Source organism: Rhipicephalus sanguineus, chromosome 3 (genome assembly GCF_013339695.2).
Source record: "Rhipicephalus sanguineus isolate Rsan-2018 chromosome 3, BIME_Rsan_1.4, whole genome shotgun sequence".
NCBI lineage: Eukaryota > Metazoa > Arthropoda > Arachnida > Ixodida > Ixodidae > Rhipicephalus > Rhipicephalus sanguineus.
In genome coordinates, this window is record NC_051178.1 from 227846643 (window position 1) to 227865275 (window position 18633).

Here is an 18633-nt window from a genome sequence, read left to right on the forward strand (position 1 = left end):
GTCCCTGTGTTTTACCTTGCGCTCATGTCATTTATGCGCAGTCCCGTCCACCTTCCTTTCCACAGCAGCGCATAATCTACCCATCTTATTTCTAGCTGAAAAGACAACATCCATCCAAAATCTCGCACCAACCTTCTTAAGACGATGTGAAATACCATGTAAATAAGGAATACTAGCAAGCACTTTCCTCTCACGTACCCTTTCACAAACAACATGGCCTCTGAGCTCAGATTTAAGGTTCCCGTGTATCTTTTCACACACGTGGCCCAAAATAGCAACAAAGTAGCAGGCCTCACGGAGCCTAGGAATATCAGATCTAGGAATATCAGATCAGCGCACGTGTACTAAGAAACACGAGTAATGCAGTTCCCTACTCTTTTGATTAACATGACCTTCTACTCCAAACGAAGATCGCACGGGGCTGAAAATACATGAAGAATCAGTTTAGTGTCTCTCTTCCTGGCGGTTACGCCTCCTGTATCGCCATGGTTCGTTACGTCATGTGTATTATTATAGTGCCTGCAGCACTTCCAAAGAATATTGCTCTCATGACACGATAGTCCCCCGAGTTTGATAAAAAACGTTTCTTTTTCTCCGTCAGTGCGTCTGGCTGGGCATTACTTATGATGAAGTACCGAGATACGTAAAAATAACGTTACGAAAAAGCTTTCCATTTTGTTGGCTTTTGCTTACGTAACTCTATAGGGATAAAAAGCAATTGTACGAATGTTCAAGATCAGGGCTTACTCAAATAGTAAGCAAAGAGGCGCAGTATAATATTCGAGATTTCGTAACTCTAATAGAAGTTTGTTATTGAACATGTATACATACGCAGAAAAGGCTAAATTACCTTGCCATTACGAACACGCGAGAGTTTTCAAAGACGGGGTCGGTAATATATGTACTATCTCATACTTCTTGACGGTGAGGTCTGGTCGGGCCTATTAAATAACTCGTTGTTAAAAAACGTGTGAGACTGAAAAAAACAAATACAAACCACTAAATAGACCACTAATTAGCTCTATGCAATCTATTATTGTTCCAAGAGTACCATGCTTGACAAATGATCAAAATGAAATATTGTTACACACAAAATGAAAATTGTAATTACACGCTAACATTACAAATGGTTCCTTATCGTCAGCCGGTTGTTTACAGTATTTAAGTGCTTGCTTGACAAGACTGTATTAACATATACGATCATATCAGCTTCTTCGTTCATGTGGATAGAGAGCCCGTTTAATGCTTGCCTATGATTACGAAGCTTTAATTTAAGGACTGGATGCAGTTTACTATAAGACAATAGAAAAAAAGAAAAAACTGCCAACGTCGTAGGGATACATTACGAAACAAAAGCTGTCATGCCTATGGGAAATGTGCATGTTTCCGACGTCATGTGTATGCAACCACTGTATGCAGCTGCATGTTGTTTTGCGGAAGTCGGGAGATTTACAACATCTCCGATTCAGCGCGGATGAAGCTAAATGCGTATACAAATCAGCATTGGAGCTTCTTTAAACGATTTCGTTGATTACATCAAAAGTGTGTTGTCTTTTGCGACTCTAAGGCATCCCTTCAGAGTCTGCAATCAGCATTACGACGAAGAGTGCACGAGCAGTTAGTAAACGAAATGAGAGAAGCTCTTCACCAAGCTTTATCGAAGGGACATGACGTTGTGTTCCAATGGCTGCCGGGACATTGTGGTGTTGTGGGTAACAACCTCGCTGATGATGCTGCTCGGTCCGCCCACGAGGGTGCCCAGACAACCCCAATACCCTTGTCGAGGACAGACGCTGCAAGGGGTCTGCGCTCGTTCACTGACACCATGACGCAAGCTTGGTTGAGTGACCCCAGTGTCTGGAACCGTCGCCTGCATGAACTAGACCCATCGAGGAAGCTCCAAGTTCCATCGCACCTCCCCCGCCGTGATGCAACTTTACTGTGCCGCCTGTGGTTAGGAGTAGCTTTCACGAAGGCGTACTCTTTTCGCATAGGAATGTCAGACACCTCAAAATGCGACTCGTGCAATAGCAACGAAACGATAGAACATCTGCTGTGCTTCTGTGGACGTTTTGTGAACGAACGAAACGTTCTGCGAGATGCGCTGAACAAGTTAGACGACAGACCGTTTTTCCGAAGAGAAGATCCTCGGTTCGTGGCCCTACGCATCGCAGGCCAGCAAAGCGACGCGTGCATTACTGCTGTTTTTAAAAACGACCGGCTTAAACGACCGCTTGTAGGCATTCAATGGACAGGTGCATATGCACCCTGACAGTGCCTTCTTCCCTCTTCTTTCTTTTAATCCCTTCATCCCTTCCCCCCAGCGTAGGGTAGCAAACCGGACGCGCGTCTGGTTAACCTCCCTGCCTTTCCTTTATTTCCTTCCTCCTCCTCCTTCATTGATTACCAGTCCTCTTTCATTGGCATACTGCACAAGAGTGATCGTTATGACCCTTTCTTTTACTGTGTTTTATTTTTTCTCTTTCTGGTCACGCTCGCGCCTGCTTGCCACTGCACTGGCGGAAGAAGCCCGTCAAAAGGCTACCACGAACTGCTAAGCTTTTGGCGAAGTCTTAAACGAATGGGTGACCGGAAAATTACCGCCAGCAGTAAGGCACCGAGCAGACCCATTGCGATACTGCCTTCTATAGCAGACGTAAATGTACGCGCAGACAGATATATTTATTTTATGTTCGTGTCATCAAATGTTCATGTTGTTCGAAGGCATTCAGAGAGACTCCTCCGCATTTCTACGCTTTTTATCCCTCCGGTATATCCTCCATGCTCTTCGATTTTGATTTGTCTATGATGGCCCGAAGAAAGATTGAGAGGGGTCGGGAAGCAACCAATGGGCAGCAAAAGATGCTAGAGATATAGAATGAAGAAAAAGAAATCAGAAAATAAGAAATAACCGATTCTTGGAGAACAAAATGCCTAGAAGGAAAAGAAAATGAACACAATACACAGCACATCGTAATGGGACGGAAGAAAATGAATGCGTACCATGAAGACCTGAGGCCCTGGTTTCAAAAGCAAGAGATGGCGTGTAGAGTGGCAGGTCGTTTAGAAAATAAGGATTCTCATACTGATTTTACAAAGTTCCAGCGATTGCGTTTCCACAAACCATAACGATCAGGGGTGCATTCTGATTGGGTCTTCGCTCTCTCTTCCTTTTATTTCACTCTTATTCATCTTCCTCTCCGCTGTTTCTCATTGCACGATCGCAAATGGCATTGTGTGGTCTTGCTCATTTTAATTCCGTAGTTAGCATTCCCTGGAAACTTCGCACATAATTTGGTATGTATGTAACATTTCTCACACCAAATTGGATCATTGGAATGGAGTTGCTGTACGTATGTGTGCCACAAGATATGTGCCCGAAAAGACAACCGTTCAGGCATTTGGTATGCGCCATCGGGCACGTTACGCTACGTGTGCTCATCTTCTTGCTCAATAATTAATTTTAATTAATCAACTAGTCTTTATTACGCTTTTACTTTCTGTTTGTTCCAAGTGCGAAACGCAACTCCATGTTTTGGGTACAATTATTACAGCTCCTTCAATAGATGCCTATTTGACTCTATTCAGCACGGAAGAGTCGTAACGTGCCAGTTCTGGTAAATACGGAGCGATTCGTCTAGCATGTTGACTTTCTTTTGTGTAGTGAACCTAAGCTTATATTTCTTGTTGTTCTAGAAACAGTTCGCCGATGTACGAATCATCATGGCCTGTTCATTCTATTCATCACGTTTAATTGTACGGAAAAAAAAGCAAGACAGTGAACATTGTGGCGACCTCTTTCTTAGCGCAGCCGAATGAAAGACTATGCCCAGGTTTACTTTTTTTTCTTCGATGCAAAGCAGTGAAGATAACATTTCTCGCAACCCCGTGTTAAAGCATCGGCATCCACTTTATTCTCCGAATGCCGGAGACATTGTACCAGTTCTTGGCATGTTGCCGGCACAAAAAACTAAGCAGACAAGCAAGCACTTGAAACAGAAACGTGGAACATTTATTTGCCTTGACGCGGCCTCCAGCCTTTCAGCGGCGGAAACACCACATGACATAAATTTTTAAGACGATGCCAGAAGGAGACGCGAAGCAGGAAAATAAAGATAAGAAATGCTTAGTTTTACTGAGGCAGATTGCATTGGGTGCGTCAGAGCATGTATACAAATCATTTTATGAAGAACCTCGGAAGCAAATGAAGCTTGTATCCAAAACTGAGTAATATGCTGCTGTAACGTGCTTCTGGGTTCCGTATATTTTATTGTTGTGGAGGCGCTAGTGGGAAAATGCAATGACGAAGTGTTTGTTGCGTCCTACTTTCACACTTTCGATTGCAACGGTAGTTTTTTTATGTCCCAATATATGTCCTTACTCGGCATTCACGGACCCCTACTACGTAAATACGACATAATGGTGCTTCAGCCGCCATCATGATTGCTTAAAAGTGAGCCCGCGACTCGTGTCCTGCTCTCCTATTCGTTTTTCTCTATACTTCGAGCTAGTTTTGTGCCCCTCAACGAAATATGACTTCTATGATTGTCGCCCACTGTCTACTCCTCTATCTTTCTCCTTCATTTTGGCCTCTGAAGAGAAACTCTTCCTGTATCTTCCTTCCAAAGAAAAAGAAGGCATTGGGAACGATATAAAGATGAAAGATGTGCTGGGCTTCTGCCATTACCGCACATGGCAACTGGAAGCATCATCTACGAAAGAAGATTATTTCTTCTTTCCATTCTGCTCGCTCTTTCAATCGTTCATTTTGTTTGTCTTATTTGTTGTGCACAGTCGCTTCTATGAAGGTGTCTTACTTGTTTTTTCTTTCTTTTCTTTGTGCGTAGCTCAATCGGCATTCCGTTTTCGTTTCGGAAAATGCCTCGCATTTGTGGGAATGTTGTCGCGATCCTTTACACGCGTCCTCAGAAAGAGCGGTGGCGTTATTCTCTCTTCTTGGCATGAATAGAGCCTTCATTTCAAATGCGACACGTCAAGCCAACGTATCTGCATAACAAAGCGCGTACGACACAACGCGCACCCGATCTCATATTCACGCCCGCGACAAGTGTACGACCGGTGCTATGGGCCTCTGCTTTGGCGGCATCTCGCACCTTGTGCGATGCGGGTATGTATATTGTTCACGCGCGTCTAGGAATTTTAAAGTTTCTGAAGGGTCCGCTGCGGCATCTCTCCGATGAGAATGCATGGAGGACACTTCTTCCAAATGCCATTTTTTGGATCCTTGTTCCTATTTCAACAAACCAAAAGTACCCCTTTGAGTCCGTACTGGGCGGCAGCCATCCCTTTCTTTAACAGCGAAGGTAGAGTTTCTAGTACGCTCTAGCGAAGGTGTTTAAGCTCGCTGTAATTTGTCCGTCGTCAACAGAAAACCGCGGAGGAACGCCTTGCATTGCCTATCAACCGCTGCCACAGCTATGAATAGCCTCGCACGTGCTGCGCGAGACCTATAAAAAACAAGCTAAGAATAAAAAGTAAACTGTACCGCTGCCCATTTGTATTATGCGCGTCCAATTACGGCCGATCTTTACATTGACGTAACGGTTAAGACGAACCAATGAAAAATGCAACATGGCGCCGTTCGCGACGAGAGGCGAGGTACCGCTGCACCGAGACCGAGATCCGTCATTTCGAATTTCCTGCGGTGTTTGTTTCTTCCAGAAGATGCTATTTCCTACTGTTATTCGCACGTACCCAGCATCGTCCTCGCTGGTCGTCATTCGATGCAGTTGAAGCTTGCGACTGTGCCGCGTTTGAAGTGCACTGAAGTGTCAGCAGCTCGGAGTGTTTTACAACGCTTTAGCGCGTTCCGTCGTTTCGGCAGCGTCAAGTTGCAACACGGCGTGTGTTCCCTCCATCGCTCGGATACATCAAGCATATCGCCTGAGGGTCTCCACATCGGCGATTGTCGTCGCGTTCATTCGTGTGCAGTGAGGTGAAAGTGAAGTCGGAATGTGCGCGTCTGTGTACGATTTACCGCCCGCAAAAGCCATGGCATTAGCGTTGCCACATGTGCGCGTGTGTGTGTGTTACTTGGATCTCGCAACGTGGTTATCTTGGTAATCTATTGTGATATGCGCCGTGCTGTGCGCCTATATAAGCGACGTATGTGCGGACGAAGCGTGAGAGAAAGAAAGCGACCAACATAGCCCGTTAGCGCAACACAATGCGAAAGTAAACAAACCAGGTGTGGAGAATATGCAGTGGTGTGTGCATTATAAGAAGATAATTGTGGTCATCTGATGCGTTTGTGATTATGTGACGTGTGCCTATTGGCGCAGTTGCGTCGTATCAACGGAATTCAGTTCCACCAGCCCAGAATGATTTGCTGGGTTGAAGTGCCCGTCGCGTAAGTATCGCGCTCCATGCACGAACGCCTTGCTATGAGAAACGCCGTGCGAGGTAATCGTTGTGTACAAACCGTGAAATGATGCGCTCGCTGTGACACGTCGATTGCATGGATCATAATCGTAACTGAAGTGACGCCGCTAAAACTATTATTGAGTGAAAAAAAAGGCTTTTGTTTTTAATGGCGTTGCATCATACTTCACGATATCATATTCGGAATCCTCGTTTTTGTCTAACGTGCGTTTTTTAGCATTTCGCGTGTATTGTGTGCACGTATTACGCAGTGATGATTTGTTTATATTAAACTCGTGAAGCTAATAGGGCATAGGCCCTTTTTTTAAGCGCTTATCCCTTCTTGTGAAACCTCACCCCCTCACTATGCTTCACGAACAAATGAGGAGGGTGGAGCCGGAGAGCTGGGGCTTGACAGTGTACGAAATGAATGTACTTACTGATTGTGTCCACCGAGATTATCTATGTAGACATCTATATGTTTTCCTTTTTTTCTTCGAAGATGCACGAGCTTTTTCTATGCCCGAGTGTATATTTGTCATTTTTTGGCTCCTGATTTTTTCATTTCTACATTTTTTTCTTATTTATTTTTTTGTCGCTCTACCTCCACGGAGGACGACGCTATAAAAGCGCATCGAAGCCTCTTAAATTTTCCCTTTATAAAGATCGGTCTCCGATCAAAACGTTGACAAATAAACTCTTTTGAGAAGCGTGTATCCTTTTCCTACTTGTCTTACGGCAACCGATGACAGCCTCTTCACAATCTATGTATAGATATATATACCTTCGCACAGATACACACATATATAGAAGGTAGGGGCCCCTCTTCTAGCAAAAGTGGGCCCCCCTGCTGTAATTCCCACTGGGGCGACGCAGTTATGTAATAAATAAGTAATAAATTAACTAAAAACTTGAACGTTCAAGGGCTTAGGGGGTAATGGCAGTGCCAGTGCAACTTGTCGAAGCGAGAAACAATCCCACGTAAAGCTTTTAGTCAATGCCAATTTAGCCGCGTGCACCTCCTTGACGTGAACGGCAACGCACGCAATGGCCCCGACAGTTAAACGCCATGTGTGCAACACGCTTTTATTTCGATGAAACAAGACGTCAAATGAAGCCTTGGCGTCTTCCTCAAACACGATTACAAGCACGGCGACTAGAGACGCAAATGCGATATTAACGGCAACACGAGTCGAAATTCACAAAGGCGATCTCAGACCACTTCGCCATACTTCGCTTTCAGTCACAGTTGCCATAGTTACAGCGGACAGTGATGAAAACTGGCCGCGAGAGTTTCGCAAAAAATTACAAACGACTTTATTAAATGTGTATAATGCCCCTGTTTTGTTCTGTGAAACCGTAAAATAACGATTCCTTTATTTTAAGTTTTATGTTAAATCTGACATTCTTTGTTTTAATATCATATTAGGTACTGCTCAGAAACATCGCCTTTGAGATGTGCATTACTTTTTCGTATAGACTCCGAGATGAATGCGGCGGAGGGTGCGATTTAAACAACACATATATTGGTATGCTGACGCTGAACTCCGAGCCTTCACAATCTATTTTATCTAGCTTTGCTTTCTTTATTTCAATATCAGTGCAGCATTGCAAAATAAGGTTTATATGAGTGAAAATTATTGTCATTGTTTAGGAACTACTTCGTTTGTAGCGCGGAGGCGTGCAAAATATGAGCAATGCGGCCTCGTGGGCGGAGCTTATATTTATTCTTAGGTTGTCACCGACTATAGACAATGCTGGGCATTGTCAAGGTCTCGCGCAGCAGTGTCGAGGCAATGCACACATGTGACAGCGGTTGCTAGGCAACGCGAGGCGCCCCTCGGCGCAGCGTTGTCCAGGTCTCGCGCAGATTCTCCAGCCCTTTGGCGGAGCCGATGTCTCCTCTCGAGCAAGCGTTGGTCACAGAAGACATTGATCTCGACCAACGCTTCAGGTGCACTCAGGCTCACTGGCGTCGAACGCGTGACGCCGCCGATGTCTCTTATTTCGCGTAACGCTAGAATATGAGCGTCTGCCGGCCAGGCGCTCCCCCATCTCCTCTTTTCCTCCAAACCTGCAAGACTGGGAGGCCAGTCTTGCAAGGTTGGAGGCCAGTCTTGCAAAGCCCGAGTTGCCAGCGGGCGCCGGTCCGTCGGGCACGGGACGCGGCAGCGGCTGTTGGAGCTCTGGACTAAGAGCCCCATCCGACATTTTTCAATGATTCCAATAAAAACTTTTCTGTCTCTCTCTCGCGAGCAAGCGTTGCTCACCGACGCTACGTTGATCTCGACCAACGCTTCAGGGGCACTCGACTGTCGTAACACCTGGCGCAAAGCAGTGTAAGCCCCATTCGCTCCTACGCGTCACGTCTCCCTTCTAGCGGTGCTGCGCACCGTATTTCGCGACCGTGGAGTGCAGCTGAAGTGTTGGTTGAGATAAATGTAGCGTCTGTGACCAACGCTTATTGCTCGCGAGGAAAAAACGAAGAGAAAATCTTCAAAACTTAGCAAAACAGCAATAGCCAGGGCTACCTAGGTGCCCATCAGCTCTGCTGTCTCTTTAGCATTGCTTTCGGTGCAGAGGGGGGGGGGGGGATGTCCAAACACACTGGCGAATAGTTTTCCTGTCTGTCGGCCTAGGCTCAGGGATAAGAAAGTTCCAATGGTTGAGGCATTTGTTACGCGTTGATGTATACATACGAGACCTCTGGGAGACGGCAGAACAGCGCGACATTGTGTAACATGATTTACACCTATGAGCAGCATAGAAGGCTCTACTACATTGCTTCTATGCTAGCACTCAGCAAGACCTCAGTACGGTCCGATTCTCGGTTTCAACACTTCGTAATTTTTCGTCGACGCAATGGTCCTCTGGTGCATATAAGAGGGTCATTCAACCAGCAAACCACCGCAAGCCATTTTGCCTTGATGGAAAGCAAACATTTTGCATGCAGGCGTACGGAAAGGGTAGCACAAAACTAGGTAGAGCAGGGCGTCCGTTCCATGAAAGATCATGTTACGGAGCGTGTTTCGTGCTGTACCAAGGGTAGCCCAGGTCGTTTGCGATGAAGAAAGGACAGGGGAGGCGGACAGGGGGAAGAAAAACGTCGTGCTGTACAATGTGTTGCAAAAACGATTTAATGGAATATTTCGGTATCGCACTTACGCAACGCGCATTGCGTCACATGAAGCAATGCAGGGGTCGACTGCGCCATTCGTTTCAATTTGCTGGTTTACGCAGGCAATCAATTGTACCGATTATATTCTTATTTTGACCACATGCTTCTACTGAGTGCCTTTATTTTTTCATGTTCCGAAGCACACTTTTGGTTTTGGACTCTAAAGATTGCGCAAGTGTTTTATTACCTGGACGAAGCAGGCGGTGACTGCACATGGCAAAGTAATTAACAAACTTAAGTGGGCACATCAAATTTGTTAATACGCTTTACCTTCACAGAAAATAACTAATTCATTTAAACTCCGTTAGCAGACAAAAGACAGTGAAGCAGCTCGATATGCCGGATTTTTTAAAGTAGTAATTTGTGCGAGGAAATTATAACTCCCCAATTTTCCAAATAAAGATTTATTCGCGATTATTTGGTTAACGTGACGTCAGTAAAACATACACACACTAAAAGACACATGGCTGATCCCTCCGTCATAGGAATCGGTATAACACGAAAGTGAAACGTGTCTTCACAGAAGTATTTCACAGAAGCACAGAAGTGCTTATTGTGTAGTGATATATGAGAGCTTGTACAATGTCTATTCTTGTTTGGCAGCTACAGCACCGTTTTGACGTGGATGCACTCATGTTGACGGCACGTCTCTACCGCGACGACTAACGCCCATGATCATGATTAAACCGTTGTGGTAGCTGACGTTGTGAACATATATTTGGACACAGCAACTCGTGAATCCCGCGTAAGGATGATATCAACAAGCTCATAATAAACATTGGTACCCGGTATGCACTTCTTCAAAGCGTCGTCAATTAAGGAGAGAAACGGCACGGTGTGCGCTTTCTAGCAATGGGTGAACGACGCCTGCGCTTATGCATACACTACCACACACTACGCTTCAGCATCGCGGGAGGTAGAGTTTTGTAGCCTGAGCCGCAAACGCGTGCGTCCCGCTGTGCTCTGTCTCGCAGGCGCTAGTCTCGCTCCACCAAGGCACGACATTCGCCCGTCGAAATCGCGTCCTTTCTGCAACGCGTATTGCAGCAGTTTTGTTAGTCGGTGCTCTCGCCATCGAAGCAGTCGGCGGCGGAGAAATCCCGTTGGTGCCTGTGGAAGCTGCACTACTCCGATGAGCCGACGCACGCTAACACGAAGCGAAAGGCAAAGAAAGAACGTAACCAACGTAACTGCGTCAAGGGTGCCTCGGCGACGCCGGCGCGGCCAGTGTGCCTCGCTGGTATCGAGACGTTGTAACCATGACCTCCGATATCGCGCGCAATCTTGGAGTAAGCGCTAGTAAGTGTCGATCTTGAAGCATTACTTCTTTTCACCTCTCACAGACGGCGGCACCGCCCCGCTCCGCGCCGCCTCCCTACACCGCCAAGAGAGAGCACCGTGCGAAAAAGAATGTGTGAAAGATATAAGGCGCGTTCGCGCCGTGTCCAGCATCTGCTGACTTAGCTTAGTCGGTAGGGCGTCGGGCGCTTGCCGTTGCAGCCTTAAGATCGTGGGTTCGATTCCCAGCGGGTGATCTCTTCCTTGGTTTTTTTCTTTCTCGCCCTTTGGCGTCCATTTTATCAACGCCATATCCGTGACGGATGTGCTTGGTGGACGTCGGCATAAAACACTTTCGTGTTAAAACACGTATTCTCGTAGAGCTGAATGCAATTCCCCGAGACACTGCACACCACAGGTTACCACCCTGTTCTAATAAGCTCCTTGGCACAGCATGCTGTTCCACGAAGCGCCTGAGCGTGGAGCTACCTCATCGATAATCAGTGAAGCTTCACCTTGGTCTCAGTAGGTTACCAGTCAATTTCTATTCCGTTAGTTGTGCATTACGAGCCTGGTATAATGCCAACGACATGCATTTTGCCTACATTTTACAGCGAAAGCTGTTATGAGATCATTTCACCGGCCGTTTTTGGCGCCGTAGTTGTCCGCCGCCGCCGCCGCCGGTGTCCGTAACCAGTATCGTTCGAAATAAGAAAAAAAAACGAAATAAGAAAAAAATTCCAGGATGGAACGAGGTTCGAACCTGGGCCCTCTGCGTGGGAGCCCAGTATTCAACCTCTGAGCCATGCCGGTGCATGAAACTGCCTTGCAAAAAGGTCCTATACAGGCTTCATGTCAGGAAGGAACCACATTAGCATATACAATATAGCGTGATAGAAGAGTAAAATAAGCACCAAGCGTCGCACAACGCGAATTCTGTAACCAGGCGTCACACAATGCGAATTGCGCAACGAGTAGGTTGTGAAATGCTTCCAACCCATTACAAAGATCTCTGCCATAATTCTTCGTCGTCATCAGGCACAGCATCAACAAAGTACGCATAATGCCTTACATGCGTTTAGCAGGTACTACGGATCTCCGTAAAATGACGAAAAATGGCACAGTGCCTGCTGCCCTACTTCTCAGAAATTAGAATGATTTAGAGCGTAGTGGGTTCCTCGCAAGTGCACTTGTATTGGTTGCCAAGGAAGCCTATAAGCGCAGATCCATTTCCTCGGTGTCTCAGTAAAATTACATTGCTTTATAGCGTAGCGGGTTCCTTGCAAGTGCACTTGGATTGGTTGCCAAGGAAGCCCATGAGCGCATGATCCATTTCCTCGGGGTCTCAGTAAAGTTCTTCGCCCCCCCCCCCCGTCTCTCTCCCACGTCAACGTATGTTATACAGCATGACGGGAGAGGGAAATAGCGAGCGGGCGTCACCCAATGCAAATTACATAACTGGTGGGCCGTTTAAAGCTTCCAACCCATTACAAAGAGCTGAGCCATAATTCTTCACCGTCATCAGTCGTCGCGTCAACAAAGTGCACATAATGCCTTACAGACGTGTAGCTGGTGCCTCGCTTCTCCGCAGAATGACGAATAATGGCTTAGTAGGTGCTTCCCAACTTCACAAAAATTGTGATTTATGGCGTAGTGGGTACCTTTCTAGTCTACTTGTATTGTAGCCCCAAGAGAGCTTACAACGGGCTCTAGAAACGCCGCTCTTCCAGCTTTCGCTGTGACTGTGCTGCGGTTTCAGCGCAGGCCTGGCGTTTTTTGATGCAAGTAGATGTGAAAGAAATATAGCGTTGTCGTGCCTGAGGTTCTCGATGCATCCAAAATGCAAATCTCTTTTAATGCTTGATTGCATCCGCACATTGAATAAATGCCAGAAATAAGCTCGTAATACTACATTTATTTGTGTAACCTTGATAAGCGTTTGTTCAGTTCTAAAGATGGTTAGCTGTTTCACTACTCTGTGATCATCCCAAACACAACATCTCTGGTCTCTAAGAATTGCGGCTACGCGCGCTCGCTCGCACGCACGCACGCACGCACGCACGCACGCACGCACGCACGCACGCACACACACACACACACACACACACACACACACACACACACACACACACACACACACACACACACACACACACACACACACACACACACACACACACACACACACACACACACAGCCTCAGGGAGACTTTAAGCCCTGGGCATGCAGAAGAGCCTGCACATGCACTGGAGATTTCTTGTGCAGTGTCTATTTCACAATTAGCTCACAAATGACTGTGGCACTGTGGGTTGAACTCTTCGGCAAAGTGCAAACGATTCTTGTGTGTCTTGTGTCTTGTGTGTGGCCATTGTTGTCATCACGTGGACATTATGCATGACATGTGAACATTCCTTTTCAATGGACATTGCCATGAGTGAGTGTACTTTTATTTATAAGTTCGTGACGCCAATTAATAAGTAAGGGAAGAGGAGTAGCCGGAGCCACGTATAGGCACCAACCTCTCCTTAACCACATTTAATAATAAAAATAGCTCACAAGTGGGCTTAATTTATCAAGGTACAGATCTGTGGAGCAGACGCCACTGTTTCAGAATTCGCTCACGTCCATCCCATATAGAGCCCCTAGCGGCGCGCCTTCATTGTGGCATCCACTTTGCGATAATTACGAATTGAAAACCAAGCATATTTTATGTTAACCAAAATACTGTTGGGCCTAATTAGCAGAAAACACTGATCGAAATATTTGGTTAAATGTAAGTGATGGTGCGTTAACTATTACACGTGATCTTCAATAGTGATAATAACTATTGCTAATATAGCGTTCATATAATGCATGTCAATGATTTTCTGTCAGTATGGTTTATCACCGGTTTATCAGCGAAATAATGCATTGCAATGAAGTTCAGCGTTAAATATTCAGTTCTCCCCTACAACTCAGCTTGTATATATTAAATACCACCCAAGACTAAGCAAACCACTAGCGAAATGTGCCTCTATTCCTTCCACTTACTGCAAGGTAAGTAAAAATGGCATAATTTTTACTGCTTTGCGTTGTTCACTTATACGTATTCTAATGAAGTTAAAAAGCGTTTACCTGCAATACTTAAGCAATGTTGGTTATCCAAAAGATATGGCACACTAAACTTGTGAATCGGAGAAAGGAGGACCTGTGTGTGAACTGAAACAAAAAAAAATTATCAGTTTTTGGTAATTATGCACGTACACCTCTTCACACGGGGCCTAATTTTGTGCCGACAGTTATAATTAGATGCGATTTCTTAAGTCCCACAAATTTTATGAAACGTTCGTCTCTTCGCTATTCATAGAAATGAACAACAACAGCCCGGCTGTCAAACAATACTCGGAACGAAGCGTGAGGTTGTTGCCAACTAAGTGAGTCGGGATACGTCAGAGCTCGATACATTACCGCTTGCAGGAACCTCAACGCTCTCTCTCATCAACTGAATCGGGCTACTACACTTTGCTAATCCCTAGTCGCACATGTGGCTGTTTTACCATACTTTATGACACATTCAGGTCCTAACGTTATTATAGCAGATTAGCAGGGGAAATATTTGTAAGAAGTTTGTATTTACCCTATACACATTGTATAACCTGTATATATTATATGTCATTGTACTTGCCATGTGTTCATGACTAACTTCATGTACCACCCTGCTAAAATTACCAAACGGTGATTGCGCTATATGTAAATAAAGTAAATAAAATAAAAGTGAAGCGTGCCATATTACCAGGTTACAAGGAATCTGTAAGCCAGGCTTTTGTGTTCTTTGCACATAAAAAATTAGGTTACTTCAATGACACACGTTTGATGCGCGTGAGCGAAATTGATTATTTTCTACATTTTCTTGGTTTACAAATTTCCTACGTCTTGCTACGTCCACTGCACGGTGCCATTTGTTTTGCTCTCACTTGCATATATATATATATATATATATATATATATATATATATATATATATATATATATATATATATATATATATATATATATATAGTGTGTGTGGTGTGTGTGTGTGTGTGTGTGTGTGTGTGTGTGTGTGTGTGTGTGTGTGTGTGTGTGTGTGTGTGTGTGTGTGTGTGTGTGTGTGTCATTTTCGCTTTTTATTTTGTGTTTTTTAGTCGTTTGTTGATGCTGGCCCTGATGATACAAACTTTCCTTCGTTTGCCTCCACGTAACTCTGTGTGTCAATGGCCATTATAGTGACGCACTTGTTATTTCACCCCAGCCTGCACCCCGCTCAAAAATATCGTTGGGGCTGGAACTTTCAGCAACGGGTTCAATATAATAGAATGTTCACTAAGGTACGTGTCCTCTTTTGTTGTGCCTTCCTTCTGATTCGCGTAACAAGCAAGTGTGACGCAACGAAAGCGTGTCGTAATCTTTACCTATCTATCGCGATCAATAGCAATCGTCTGATTCACCAGACAGGATTTGTAACATTATTTATTTCAGATTGTTGTCTCTGTACTCTCCTTTTTTCGCCCTAGCTTTGTCCCTCTCACGTCCTCAATTTATTTTACTGTGGCTTACAACGAACTGTATCTGAACGACTGCAGCTGTAACTTGCCGGTACTCACGCATCAGCTACAGAGACAGCTTTGTTCGTCGTAGAAAAGGACCGTCGCCGCCTCTTGCCTCATGATACGTCCCGTGCTTCCGAGATCATAGAACTTCGATCTTTGTTCCATATTTTCTGGTTCTGACCCAAGCTCTGCACTGACAACCTAGGTTGATGCAACCTAGTTCATACGACGCACTCGTCCCGTCTTCGACTGAAACCTCACGCTCTTATGGAGCTTCTGAAAGCCCTTAACATGAAAGATCTCCTTACGGTCAGAACACAAAATGCAGCACCCACGCAACGCACCCGTCTCAAGCTGCTCATTGCGCTCCCTTGTACTCTGGCTTCAAAAGCGGGCGACTGCTGTACTACGTGCGGTGTGCTAATGCTCTCCCCAACATATTTCATGTTCCTGGCGTACGCACGAAATAGATAAAAAGCGTGATATATTTCTTTAACTCAGCTGATATGATGTGATGCTGCTTGTGTGAATAATTGCTGGAATTGTCAAATCTTTACTCAACAATAGAATTTAGGTGACAAGTACGACATTTTTTAATGATCTGATAGTATCATGAGACATAAACGTACGTTTTCGCTATCATTATACGAAAAGTTTAATAAGCCATTATCGCTCTGTTCTATCGGAGAGCGAAAATGAATAACACTTCCGCGCAGTCGAAATTTCTCGCCCTAGAGATGATGAATATTAATAATTCGTAACGAAAAGTTAGATCCGTTCTGAATATTGGTGCAGTGAGTCACAAAAAGATACTTCTCGGTGTAAACCTATACCAACATTGTTATTGTTTTCCTAAAATTATGTGTTTGTCCGAAAACACCCTAAATTTCTTTACGTAGCAATCTCGAGAAGATTTCATTCTAGGTTTAGCAACAGGAAAAAGCAAACGAAGTCGGCGCACTGGTTACGCTCCTTGCGTCGGTTTAGCAAGTACCAGACGCGGCATCTAAAGCTAATTTAACGGGTAATATCTGAAGCTGTTAAAATGAACGACGGGCTTTATCAAATAAATGTAACCAGGCTGCGCATTTCCACTGCAGATTCGCACTGCTTTGATTCACCAGTGGATTGTACAGCATGCGTTACACATATTCTCCCGTGTTCTTGCATTTCTACTCTATCACGTCATTTGTAGCAGTAAGTTTAGCTTAATCAGCAGTAAGAATCACAATAAGAATTCATAATCAAAATCACAATTTTAATATTAAAAGTTGAGTGAAGTTACAAGCGTTTGGTATACAGGAGGAGGTCCCATAGTCAAAAGACTGCATCGGTACCGCCTGTAGAAAATCAAATAAGGTAATAAGCACATCATAGTAGCAACAGTAGTGAGAGCAATCATTTAAGCAAAAAACATAACATTCACAGAAAAATAATACATGTAATTACATAAAATACTACGCTTTTAACATATCACAGCAAACCAAAAATGATAAGAGAAGAGGAAAAAAATTACAGCATATCCACGGGGTGAATGATGATGAGTGGGGCGAAGCTCCGGAGGGCATCATCGGTAAACCGTGAATACGAGTAATTCGCCCCACTAAAGTAAACACGTGAGAAATGTTAAACATCGAACTTTCTCGCATCGGCTGCTCAACCGTCACCTGTGAAGCGCCGGTGGTGGCCATTTCTCCTGATGTAGGGCTTGGCTGGAGAAGTTCCAGAAGGATGGCCTCGGGACTAAGGCCTCGCAGTCGGCGACTGTAGCGGTGGATAGGAGTATCCACTGCAGGAACGGGTTGCGGGATCGGACTGGCAGAAGCGCTTCGTGAAGGGGTGGGGAGCATCAGGCGTTGAAGTCCGAAGAACCGAAGACCCTAGCGTCGTATTAGAGTAGGTTGGTTGGTTGATCCTCAGTTACCAACAAATCGTGGTTGCTGCTCGAGCTTCCCACTTCGTCGTCCTCAGTTATCTGGCCGGCCTTGAGCCGTGTTCTCATCATTACAAGTACCGCCATCTAGTGGACACTCCACGAACTAAACGAAAGGTGGCTACTGCATACATCGGGGACGCACGACCCACGGCTTAAGGAGCTTCGCCCCTAAAGAAGTAATACAACAGTCAGATAATATTTAAATGAAAGGAACTGCTACTTTTTCGTTATTCACAATGAAGTAAGCGAACTTTTAGTTCTTTCTTAAAATGGTGTAATGGTCTTCTAATTTTCATGATAAGCAGAAGAGTGTTCCAAAGTGAATTAGAAGTGAATGCTACAGTTTGCTTCCCATAATTAGTCCGAATTTTGAATAAAAAAAATTGTTGTTCATCGCGAATCGAGTATTGCTATAGATCATGAGATTAGATGATCGAAAAATGGCTGGCGGAAGTTCGTTATTTATAAGCGTGTAAAAAAAATACCTAGGTTGTATTTAGTGAGTTCAGTGATGGTGAGAATGTTATTCTCGCGTAGTAGTTACTTGGCATTGGAAAGGCGTGGACTGCATGTCATTATTCTTATAGCATGGTTCTGGACAATCTGGAGAGACGCAATATGAGTATTGTATGTATTTCCCCAGCATGTTATACCATAAGTGAAATGAGAATGGACGGAATAGTGATAGAGAGACAGTAATGTCTCTCTATCACTCTTTTCAAAAAATCAAGTATGCGAAAACGCACATGCGGCTTCGTTTTAACATTGCGATTTTTTTTTCCTGCCTGATGTATAACCAATACGCCGCTATCTGGAGCCATGAAACAGTTCTTGCAAACACACTCATGTTTCAGAGGCGACAAGGAAGTTTGCAGCAAAAGAAGCCCTGACTCACAAATCCACACATGCGACCTTTCGATTATCATTATGCAGTTTGTGTGATAAGAATACAGCTTCTCTGTCCCTAGATCTACTCCAACAGGTTTTCAAGCGTAGAGTTGTGTGCTAAATGAGACTACGTAACACGGAATCGAATTTCCTTTTGAGATAAAGCGATATTAACAAAGTTGTAAGCGCAGAAATAGAACTGTCCTGAAGAAACTAACAGCTTCAATTTGTATCCGATTCTTTGTAGCAATAATTTTTGTATTTATTAGCGGAGCTCTTTGAGCTCGGAGTGAGGCCGGCGTTGCCGAAAACTCGGCCGGGTATGCCTCACAGAAATTGGGCAAGGCCCATTACCGAGTACCGTGGGTCGCGGTGGGGAAGGAGGGTGGAACCTGGCGTGGGA